This window comes from Rhincodon typus, chromosome 3 (assembly GCF_021869965.1).
Source record: "Rhincodon typus isolate 14 chromosome 3, sRhiTyp1.1, whole genome shotgun sequence".
Taxonomy (NCBI): Eukaryota; Metazoa; Chordata; class Chondrichthyes; order Orectolobiformes; family Rhincodontidae; genus Rhincodon; species Rhincodon typus.
The window spans coordinates 4,674,518-4,686,467 of NC_063334.1; positions in this window are offsets into that span (position 1 = coordinate 4,674,518).

Here is an 11,950-nt window from a genome sequence, read left to right on the forward strand (position 1 = left end):
TCTAGCTTCTCTTCCAGCATTATAGCCTTTCTTTTACATACACCACCCACAATTTTATCACCAGGACACTTCTTGTTATCTTTTTGCCACTTTGTCCTCGCATTTTGTGGGTAACACGGCAGAATTGTGCAGTACCTCTCACAGACAGCGTGAGGGTCCTTGATGTCAGCGCGGGGACTCTTTCGGCATATGCTCAGGACAAAGCCCATGAACTGATCATGTGACATTGGAATCGCATGATAGCCAGTACAAAGTTTGCATTTTACAAATACCATTCCCCTATTTGTCAATCGCGTTATAGCCAATTCGCATTGATGGAACACGCGTTATAGCAGATCCCCCTGTAATGCAAAAGCTCACAAGGACAACACGATTTTTTATTGATATTCATTGTTTCTGTAAAGTGTTCTGGTAAATGTTGCTTTGATAAAGGTGCTACATGAGTGTAAGTTGGTGTTATAACTTGCTACCAGTCCAGGTGGCTCACCATTATACCATTTATAGGCTGAATGGCTTCTTTTTGTGATGTAAACATTCCCATTTCAAATTGAAGTTTTGTAACAATTCCCACCTCAAGTCTAGTGGACAGTTAGTGCAAGTGTGCCAATAGTTTGTGAAAAAAATGAAACTTTTATTTTGAAATACAAAGTTGATGATACTGAAGGAACAAGTAGAACTGGGCTAAAGATTAATAGGAAATAAAATTATTCTGACTAAATATTGTAAGTCATAGTTGGTGCTTCTGGTTCTTTGGGATGATGATCCCAAATTAGGCATTATTGACATCATACTCCCTTTTGTCTCATACAAATACATACTGAAACTACCTTAAGATATCTCATTACCTCAGTTGAAAGTCACAAAATTTAATGAGGTGACAGAAACTAGCTTTCTTGAGAAGGACTGCCCTATCCATAATTGATATCTTAGGGAACTAGTCAGGAAATGACAGCAAGTGATAGCAGTAGATGACTATCACCCCTAACAGACCAATTAGAAAGAAGCCACACATCAATTTGACCAATCAGAGTTCAGGAACATCACTAATTGTGCTCATGGATATGGCCTGGAAAGAGGGAAGAAGCACCAGCTTTCGGTGACCAATGTGTGCACCTAGTTTGAAACTGAAGACCAGAGCTGGCTCTCCAGCCAGAAGCAGGAGATCATGGACATGATGGTGGGAAAGAAGACCCACCAGTCACCTTGCAACTGAGGGCTGAATCATTTTATGGTGATGTAAAATTTGGACAATTCACGTTTGAATTCCATTGGCTGACTTAACACTTGGGACCTACTGATTTATAAATGGACACAGGGATCACCTGGCTCACGCAGGTTGGTCATGTTTAATGAAGCAGTCATGAATTATACAAAAAAATAGAAATTGCTGGAAAAGTTCAGCAGGTCTGACAGCAACTGTGAAGAGAAATCAGAGTTAACGTTTGGGTCACCGGATCTTTTGTTACTTAATAAACATATCCTAAATTATTTCCCCTATTGCCTAAATATGCAAAGTCTCAATTAAAAAATAAACATGCTGTGAGTGCACATTCACCGAGTTTGAACCTCAGATGCACTGTAAAGGTGTAAATAGTTCCATCTTGTCGCATCTATTTGAAATTCCATCAAGTTAAATTTATGTTAATTGAAACTTTTTATATTCATTATCTTAAGTGGGAAAACCTAAGAGTGTGCTGCACGACAACTTTTGGGGTTTTACACATCTGCACCTTCGAAAAAATATTGTTGCTGGTCTCCTTGAGTAATATTTATCCGACAGCCAATATCAAAGGGGGTTGGTTAGCTTGGATGACTGGTCTGCAATGCAGAGTAACACCAACAAGACAGGTTCAATTCCTGTACCAGCTGATGTTACCATGAGGGGCTTCTCTCCTTGCCTGAGGCGTGGTGACCCTCAGGTTAAACAGTCACTAGTTGTCTCTCTCTAATTGGGGAGCAGCCCTATGGTCTGGTAAGGCAATGGTGACTTTACCTTTATTATCTGATCACTATTATATTGCTGCACAGTGGATCTTGATTTGTGAACATCCAACTTACGAATGCTTGTACTTAGGAACACGATCCCATATAGTGGTTAAAGATCCAATATGCGAATATTTCCTGTAGTTACAAACAGCTGCTTTATACGGTCCTGCATTGTGTTCTGACGTGCGTACCAATTGATTTGCGAAAGGACTCAAGGACAGAGAGCGTTTGCTACCTGGGGACTGCCTGTATGCGCAATTTTGGCTGGCACATACAAAGCACAACTGTTCTGTGCATCACCCCAATCGTGCCACAATATAATAAACTCATCACGTACAATTGTGACTATATTATACTATACATCATGGTGTACAGATTGACATCATGTAAGAGATAACCAAGTATTCAGACTCTAGGGCCATATTATTGAATATATATGGCACATGGTATACTCACATTAATAATCAACCTAAATACTTCACCTCGCAGTGGGAGTATTACTTACTCATACCTCACAACAGGGTACAAGGCATGATGCAGGCAATGTGGACTGTGCTGTAGACTTATATGGGAGCTTAATACACATTCACACAGAGCAAACACTGTTAGGTGAACCCTGGGTATTCACTTTTATATTTGAAGTCACAGATCGACTTTGGAGGGATTTTTCAAGACTTCAAAGGTGGACTTATAGGCCAACATTATTGTAATTTATTGTGCATGCCGGTGACAATCTGCTGGTTTAGATCAATAGAATATTCAGCTAGGTTGTGAAACGTTATATAAAGTAAAACTCAACTCAGAAGAGACTTTCTCAGTTATAATTTACTACGCCAATTTAAAAAGCTTTCTAGATTTAATATCAGATTTATTAAGCACACGGTGCCTGTAATTGTACTTAGTCGTGCACTTACAAGATAATGTTTAAAATAAAATTTCTGAAGAAGGATCCCGACCCGAAACACCAACTTTCCTGCTCCTCTGATGCTGCCTGGCCTGCTGTGTTCCTCCAGCTCCACGCTGTGTTATCTCAGACCCCAGCACCAGCAGTTCTTAATGTCTCTGAATGTTTAAAATGACACCTGATCATATGATCGATAAGTTAAATGCGCGATGTTTTGGACTCACTGGGCTAAATCACGTGCATTTTTGGCTAAGTTCGAGTTGCATGGAGACTTTTTTGGAGGTGTTTTCCCCATGAGGTCTAACGAATTCTTCCGCCGTAATTTACCAAATATCCCTCATTAATTCCTTACCACACCTCTACACCATCTCTCATATCCGATCCGATTTCCGCCCATCTTACCGTGCACTGTTCCCGGAACATCTCGCCACTCAGTAGACTTGACTTCACTGGTATTCCTTGTGCTAGCCTCAGCTTTAAAAGCCCGTAGTGCACACTGACAAGCGCTGTCAGTCCATAGCTGTCCTACACAATCCGTGACATTTGCCCTGGCCATGGCAGTTAGATGGAAATCAGTGTCCCACTTTGTCTGGAGGACAGGGTGGTGTCAATACAAGACTTCTTTCTTCCACAGGATCAGCAGTAGAGGACGCAACACCAGACCGTGCCAGCCTGGCCTATGGTTGCCACCTGGGCAAAAGCAGGAATGCCCAGCAGTGTAGGAAGAAGGTCAATGCTTTCCTCCACTCCACCAGGAGGTTGCCCTTTAATGACGTGCCAGGACCCTGAGTGAAGGCTACCTCTCTTGACTTGGCTGAGAGGACAAAGCACAAAAAGGCAACCCAATGTAAAGCAGGGATATTGTATCCAGGTAAGCTCCTAGTGCATGAGTGCCAAGACAGCATGTGAAGAGCCTGGAGATGCAGCCTGGTCCATTCACCAGGCTGGGTATGTGACCCTGTATCATTGCAGCAGCATTGCCATGATCGTTACTGGGGCAGGCCTGAGATGTTGCATCGAAATGCAGAAGCATCTGGTAAATAGATTGGAGATTTACCATGAGGGTTTTTGGAGACTGGCCCATGTCAGATGCCAATGTCTGTTGATGTGGGGTACGTGTGGCCAGTGCCAGCTCAGCGTGCCTTAAGATGTTAGTGCCCAGTGCCCACAATGGAGGTCTTTTGGAGCAAGCAGTGAGTTGAATTGCCCAGCTATTTGTTCTGGTTTCCTTGAGGTTTCCCAATGCTGAACTTGTTTCGCGAGTTTGGTAAGGAGACTGAATATTGATGAGGCAACTTGGGCTGTTAACAAGGCCTTCAACAAACAATAATTACTGTCAACTGGCAACTCACCACACCACTTGTGAAAAGCATAAAAGATGAAATGAGTATTTCCCAGTGTCAAGAAAGGCCTCACCATAATTGTTACCCAATTCTGGCACACATCTTGGTATAGTCCATGTTACACAAATTCTGTTCAGTATTTTCATTTTTGATTAGTCCTGGTTCTCACTACAATTTTCACATATTTCTCTTACTTCCTCCACATAATAGTCCACAAAATTCTGCAATGTATAACTGTGATTTCATACAGTGCTAAGAGGAGTATAATCTGTTGTTATTTTTCAGGAATTTATACTTTAACATAGAGACAGATGTGCAGTTTCAGTTCTGTGAAGGTAATTTAACTTTAAGAGATAGGAAGTCATTTAAAATAGTGAACTAAAAATAATTGGAAATGGCACATGATCCAGTTGAGTGCCTAGCAGAACACTTGCAGAGTTAGTAAATGAAATGTTTATACTGCTGAGTTTATGACGGACACAGAGAAATAAATTAGAGGCCACTACTTTAGTTTTGATTTCAGTGCAGAAGAATTAAATTTACAGTTTAGAAGAGTAATCACCCTAACACAAGGATCAGCACCAGATGTGTTCAAAATTGGTGGTGTAGTGGATAGCAAAGATGTTTACCTTAGAGTACAACGGGACCTTGATCAGATTGGCCAATGGGCCGAGGAGTGACAGATGGAGTATAATTTAGATAAATGTGAGGTGCTGTGTTTTGGAAAGGCAAATCAGGGCAGGACTTATGCACTTAATGGTAAGATCCTGGGGAGTGTTACCAAACAAAGAGACCTTGGAGTGCAAGTTCATAGTTGCTTAAAAGTGGAGTCACAGGTAGATAGGATAGTGAAGGTGTTTGGTATGCTTGCCTTTATTGGTCAGTGCATTGAGTACAGGAATTGGGAGGTCATGTTGCAGCTATACAGGATATTGATTTGGCCACTTTTGGAAAACTGTGTGCAATTCTGGTCTCCCTGCTACAGGGAGGACATTGTGAAACTTGAAAGGGTTTATAAGAGATCTACAAGGATGTTGCCTGGACTGGAGGGTTTGTAGCTACAGGGAGAGGCTGAATAGGCTGGGGCTATTTTCCCTGAAGTATCAGAGGCTGAGCGGTGACCTTATAGAGGTTTATAAAATCATGAGGAGCATGGATAGGATGAATAAACAAGGCCATTTCCTCAGTGTAGCAGAGTCCAAAACTAGAGGGCATACCTTTAAGATGAAAGGGGAAAGACTTAAAAGGGATCTAAGTGGCAACTTTTTCACACAGAGGGTGGTGTGTGTATGGAATGAACTGTCAAAGGAAGTGGTGGAAGGTGGTACAATTACAACATTGAAAAGGCACCTGGATTGATATATGAATAGGAAGGGTTTAGAGGGATATGGGCCAAATGCTGGCAAATGGGACTAGATTAATTTAGGATATCTGGTTGGCATGGATGAGTTAGACCGAAGGGTCTGTTTCCATGCTGTACAGCTCTAGGACTCTAAATTATAAAAGTCCAGCATTATAAATCGCAAGAACAAATTAGAAAATAGTGAAATAAAAAGTTCCCGTATCCAGGCAGAAGGGATTGAAGAGCTGTTACTGTAGCCTACCATTTGGGTGCCTGCCTTCAGATTGCTGTACTCCCCTCTCTCCTGTTGGGAAACTGAAGGATGACTCTTCCATCATTTAACCACTTTCTTCATGAACCTAACCTGCTGTCTGCCAAACCACCCTCCAAAAGTCCAACACCAGTAGTTTTGGCAAGGCCCAAAAATCCGGCCCCAAGGATCCAACCTCCACTACTGTCAGGGCTGTTAATTCCAATTGTTAGTCCTTGTGTGAAGGATTAAAATTGCATTTTATAAGTTTGAATCTTCTTTGCCTGTGTTCTTCCCCACCAGTTTAAAGCAATATTTCTGGTTAACTTTCTCTACACCAGTTAAAGTCTTACATTCATTACTAGAGCGATCTCGCAAGTATGTCTTATTTCGGAGCCGAAAAGTACAAATGTTGCTCACAACCCAGACGTTCACGAGAAATTGACAAGTTCTTTATGAATAACTGAGCCACTAAATAGTTTTATTACAGAATTAGTTGGATTTCTACTTTCCACATTTCCTACTGTGGCAATTCAGCAGTGAAATGTTTGGTAGGAACTGTAGACCGAGGAGGAATTCAGTTCACACGGGAGATGCCTAGCTACGAGATATGGTGCAGGGGCTTCACTTAATGGCGTAAAGTTTGCTGTTCACTTTGAGAGAGTTTGTTTACAATGTGTTCATTGAAATCACAATCCACCAATTGGCAGATTGGACAGTGGACAGGCAGTTTAGAGTGAACAGTCACTGTCACAATGACATTACGCATTTGCCCCGTGAATGCAAGACATGTCATTGGGAAAGTTTCCAACAACAGCAGGCGCCTCTGTAAATAGCCATTCTCAGTCCTCATTGATATGTTTGACACCAAACCAGCCCGTATTCAGCACAGAGCACGTAGATTGACTGGAACTGAACAACACTGTTGTTTTCTGCTGGCACACCACCAAGTTTAAGTCAGGCAGCATTAATCACAAAAGGGTAATATTAAATTACTGGAGAAGTCTTGTCTACCTGAACGTGTATATCAGAAGAATGTGAGACAACTGCCCCTTGATTCTATGGAATGTACAACCAGTGTGAGCTCCAATCAGTTAATTAAAGAATGGTCTTCTGAAATGAAATATATTTTGCCATTCTTAGCCCAGTGAAAATTTAAATAGAATTACGAGGATGTTACAACTCTGAAAAATGCCATTTAGCACATTGCAAATATGCTTTTAATTAGAGTCCAGAACACCTCCACACAATGAATAAAATTAATGCAAGTAAACATTGATAATGAGGAAATAAATAGAATTAAAGAGTGACAAATCCCTAGGACTCAATGATTTCCATCTGAGGGTGTTAAAGAATGTAGGGGAGCACATTGTAGGGAGGACATCCCTAATTATAATCTTTCAGCCTTCCCTAGATACAGTAGTCATCCCTGTGGACTGGAAAATTGCATAAGTCACTCCACTTTATAAGAAGCCCGAAAGAGAAAAAACAGGGAATTACAGACCAGTTGGACTAACGTCTCAGCTGGGGAAATTGCTGGAGTTTATAAGTAAGGATGTGGTAACTGAATGCGTCAAAAATTTTCAGATAATCAGGGAGAGCCAGCATGGATTCATAAAGGTAATGCCTGACAAAGCTCACTGAAGTTTTTGAAGAGGTGACTAAGGTAGTGGACAGGGAAATGTCTAAGAATGTCATTTATATACACTTCCAGAAAACATTTACTAAAGGCTGATAAAGTTTGATAAAGAGACTGTTAACTAAGGTAGAAGGGCACAGAAATGAGGGCAAATTACTGAAACAGCTGCGATTTTGGTTGATTGGCAAGCAACTGAAAGTAGGATAATGGGTATGTACTCAAAATAGCAAGCTCCGACTATTGGTGATCCACAAAGGAAAACAGAAATTGCTGGAGAAACTCAGCAGGTCTGGCAACATCTGAGGGGAGAAAGCAGAGTTAAGACTTCAAGTCAGGTGACACTTCAGGTGCAATAGATAGATAAAACAGCTGAATTCCAGAGGTGAGGTGAGGTGACACACCTAGACATCAAGGCTGCATTTAACTGAGTGTAGCATCGAGGACCCCTGGTGAAACTGGAATCAATGGCTATCAGGGGTCAAACACTCTGCTGGTCGGAGTCATACCTGAAACATAGGAAGATGGTCGTGCTTGTTGGAAGTCAATCATCTCAGCTCCAGGACATCTCTGGAGGATTTCCTCAGGGTAATGCCCTTGGCCCAACCATCTTCAGCTGCTTCATAAATACCTTCCCACCATCATAAGGTCAGAAGTGGGGATGTTTGCTGATGATTGCACAATGTTCAGCACCATTTGCGACTCCTCAGATACTGAAGCAGTCCATGACCAAATGCAACAAAATCTGGACAATATCCAGGCTTGGGTTGACACGTGGCAAGTAATATTCATGTGAGAAAAATGCCAGGGAATGACCATCTCCAATAGAGTCAATCTAACCACTACCCCTTGGCATTCAATGGGTTATCATCAATGAATCTCCCACTATTCACTTCCTGGGGGTTACCCTTGACTAGAATCTCAAATGAACTCACCCCCACATAAACACAATGGCTACAACAGTAGGTCAGAGGCTAGGAATATTGCAGAGAGTAACCCACCTCCTGACTCCTGGAAGCCTGTCCATCATCTTCAAGGCACAAGAGAAGAGTTTGATGGATTGCTGCTCACTTTCCTGGATGGGGTGCAGGTCTCCCTAAGGGCATGTGGGTCTAACTACAACAGTAGGTTCAAGAGGTAGCTCACCGCCACCCTTCTCAAGGGCAACTAGGGATGGGCAATAAATGCTGGGCCAGCCCATGTCACAGGAGTGAATAAAAGGGAAACAATCATGATGTGGAATTGGTTTGGGTGGAAATAAGGAATGGCAAGGGAAAAATCTCACTGGTGGGAGTTGTGTGTAGGCCCCTGAAGAATTGCCTCCCTGTAGGATAAAGTGTAAATCAGTAACTAATAGACGCCTGAAGAAGGGCACTACAATTGTCATGGATGATATTAATCTGCATGTTGTCTGGACCAATCAGATGGACAAGGAAGACAAATTTATACAGTGTATCATGAATTGTTTCTTAGAGCAGTACATCGCAGAGCCTGCCCAAGAACTTTAGATCTAGTCATGTGTATTGAGGTAGGATGAATAAGAGATCTCATAGTTAAGGATCCTCTATGGGGTAGCAATCACAATATCGTAGAATTTCAAACTGAGTTTGAGGAAAAGCAACTTGTGTTTCAAACCAATGTCCTCAACCAGATCTGAAGAAAGAGTTGTCTGAAGCAGGCTGGGAAAGTACACTGAGTGGAAAGTCAGTGGATGAGCAATGGCAGACAGTTAGGCAGATATTTCATAACTCTCAGCAAAAATTTTATTCCAGTCAATCAGAAGGACTCCATGAGAAGGATGAGACATCCTTGCTTAACAAAGGCAGTCAAGGATAGGATTGAATCTATCCCTGAGGCTTACAAAGTGTGAAAACAGGTGGTAGGCCAGAGTGTTGGGAGCAGATGACTGAACAGGGAGAAAATTGATTATGAAAGTAAATTGGCAAGAAATCTAAAATCAAACACCAGCAGCTTCTACATGTATATCTAAAGAGAGTAGCCCAAGTAAGTGTGGGACCCTTGGAGGATGCAGCTGGGGAATAGATAACATGGAACAGGGGAAGTGGCAGTTAATCTAAACATCAGCCTTCACATGTAAACATCCCAAAGATAACAGATAAGCAAGGTGTTAACGGGAGGAAAGATCTTTTTACAATCTCTTTCATGAGAGACAAAGTATTTGACCAACTAATGGAACTGATGGAAGACAAGTCATCAGGAGCCTATAAAAGATGTGGCTACAGAAGTAACGGCAGCATTTGTCAAAACATTCCAAAATTCACTGGATTTTGGGAGGGTTCCAGCTGATTGGAAAACTGCTAAATGTGAAGCCCTTGTTCAAGAAGGGAGAGAGACAGAAACAGGAAACTAAATGCCAGTTAGTGTAATATATGTTGTTGGGAAAATGCTGGTGTCCATTATTAAAGAAGAAATGGCAGGACACTTAAAAAAAGTACACAGTTGGACAGAATCAACATGGTTTTTGTGAAAGAGAAATCATTTTTGACAAGTTTGCTCAAATTCTTTTTGAGAATATCATAAACTTTTGATAAAGCAGAACAGGTAAAACTTAGATTTCCAGAAGGCATTAAATAATGTCCCACATAAAAGGTTATCGCACAATTAAATTTAGATTTCATTGTCACGAGTACTTGAGTCCAGGAACAATTGCATCCATTCCCAAAGCAAGGCACTTAAATTTTACAGAATTCTCCTGCAGAGGCATCACCAGTAATCTGGAAAGGTTTAGCATGACATCCTTGTTTTAGAGTCTTTTATGAAGCTAATAAAATCCCATACATTTACTTAATTTCTTCTTCAACTTCCCTTGTTACCTTTAAAGATTATTGAAAATGGAGACATGTGTCCCTTTGTTCTTGCAACCCTGTTCAAAAGTACCATTGAAATTGTACTCCCTCATCTCTATGTTGTTCCAGCAAAAACGCATCACTTCACACTTGTGTCCGCCTGTTTGCCCTGTGTCCGCCTGTTCCAATATCTTCCTCACCATTTACTCTCCTTTACCTCACAGTCACAGAGCCATTACTCACTCCAACTCTGCAATAGGGTTAGGGTTAGGGTGAAGGTTAAGGTTAGAATTAGGTTTAATTGGATGTGCACCTCACCAAGGATGAAGTACAACTCTCAGCTTCATAAGCATCGTGTCCACTCAAGGTGCTCACAGCTACCTCATTCTTTTCAACTATTAATCCTTTCTGCTCTCTGCACTTCCTACTTACAGACAGGAGCACCTCACCATCACAATAGATTTTGAGGTTGGCATGGTTCTGAGCTCTGCTTTTGACACCTCTGTCTCTGTGCCGTCTTATTTGACCAAGTCTCTTTGCCCACACCATGTAAGAGAAACAGAATTAATGTCTTGACTTTTCTTCAGAACGGAGAGGTGATGGAAACTAGATTTTTTTTAATACTTTTGACAGAGGCAGAGGGGAAATGAGAGGGCAGATGGTATAAACACCCAATGCAAAAGGTAATAGGTTTGCTAACAGTGGAGAAAGAGAAAAAGAGATGTAATAAGGGACTAAAATAAGGTGTGAAAGGAAGAGAATTAGTCCTTGCAACTAAGTTGGAAGTAAATAAGACACAAACACAACAAAGTTGTGGGGGAAGTGAGGGGAGAGAATGTGAAAATAAATGGAGAACAGATATAAAGTGGTCAGTTTCTGAAATTATTGGATTCAATGTTGAGACCTCAAGGCTGTAAAGTGCCTAAGTGGAAAATGAGGTGTTGTTCCTCATGCTTACACTGTGCTTTACTGGAGCACTGCAGCAGGACCAGGACAGAAATGTTAGCATGAGAACAACCTGGTTTATCGAAATGGCAAATAACTGGAAGGTCGGGGTCATTCCTAGCCTGCCATTTGTCTCAGTAGTGTAAAGGAGATCACAATGTGATAGCAAAGTCAGCAGATTAGATTGAAAGACATCCAAATAAAACACTGTTTTACCTTGACTGACGGTACCATCAACCCCTGCCTGACTGAGGCAGACTCCCCTTGACTTGACTTTGAGACATAGCCATTTGATTGATACAGTCCATGTCCTTGCAGCAGCATTGCAAAGAGAGGTGCCAGTGTAATCGAAAGTGCAGCGTTGAAGTGCAGAGCCATACTGCAAGTGGATCGGAGATGTACCATAGTGAAATGGTGAGGCTGTTTGTGTTGGATGCCAGTGCGGAGATAGAGAGTGAATATTGCGGCTGCCTATCGAGTGGCCAGGTGTCCAAATCGGAGTTGCAGAGAAGCAACTAGAGCATCCAGGTCCCCACTCAAACTTTCATGTCAGGAATTGTCAGCATCTAACTCCTGTCCAGCGAGTGGGGGAGAGGGAGGATGCATATTAACGACTCGAGATTAAGTAACAACGAACAATAATCTCTGTTAACAGGTCACTCACCACCCATTAATGAGAATCTCATCTTGACATTTGTGACTTAGTTGGAAAACATGACTTTTTGGTCTTGATGGGG